Below are 736 nucleotides of genomic sequence, written 5' to 3' on the forward strand. Positions count from 1 at the left end.
CTTCAGTGTTGCGTTTTGGTTTGATGACGTTCTTCAAAACATTTTTGATTCAATAAACAGCCGCTCTTGGTTACACAAATAATTCCGGATTCCGTCTTTGGACGGAGTTGGCTAAGATATTGTATTGTTATAAGGCGACATTTTTATTTACATGAATAAAGCTTTCAACGGAACTCTATTCGTCAAAATTGTTTGACGATATTTTTAAGCTCACCTTCCCGAAGGGCTAAATGAGCTGATGCTGTTGCGCGGCTTCTTGTCCGTTCATTTGTTGTACCTTCGACGTCAACATTTTTTTTAAACGACTTCTTTACCTAGAGTCATGATGTTTTGCTGGTAGATTCGTGAAACAAATTTTGCGAAAAGAAGTGACCTTGACACGCGATCAAGGTCGCATGGGTCAACATTGTTCAATTACTCTGAAAACTTCTTCTGATTAACTAAAAGTCCTAGACTCAAAGCTGTTCGGCTGGTAGATTCCTGGGATGAGGGCTGGCTTAGTTTGAGAAAATAAATGACCTTGACACATATTCAAGGTCACGGGGGTCCACTTCTGATTTACTAAAATGCCTAGATATTTGGCTGGTGTATGTTCCTTGGGTGGCAGTCGATAAATTTTGCAAATGGAAATGTTTCAATGTCACAAATTTATTAAAACAACCAATTTCGTTAACGACTAGAATTATAGCATGATAGGTCACTGTGATGATACCCAACAAAATTCGTGAAAATGAAT

This window comes from Pecten maximus, chromosome 5, assembly GCF_902652985.1.
Source record: "Pecten maximus chromosome 5, xPecMax1.1, whole genome shotgun sequence".
Classification (NCBI taxonomy): domain Eukaryota; kingdom Metazoa; phylum Mollusca; class Bivalvia; order Pectinida; family Pectinidae; genus Pecten; species Pecten maximus.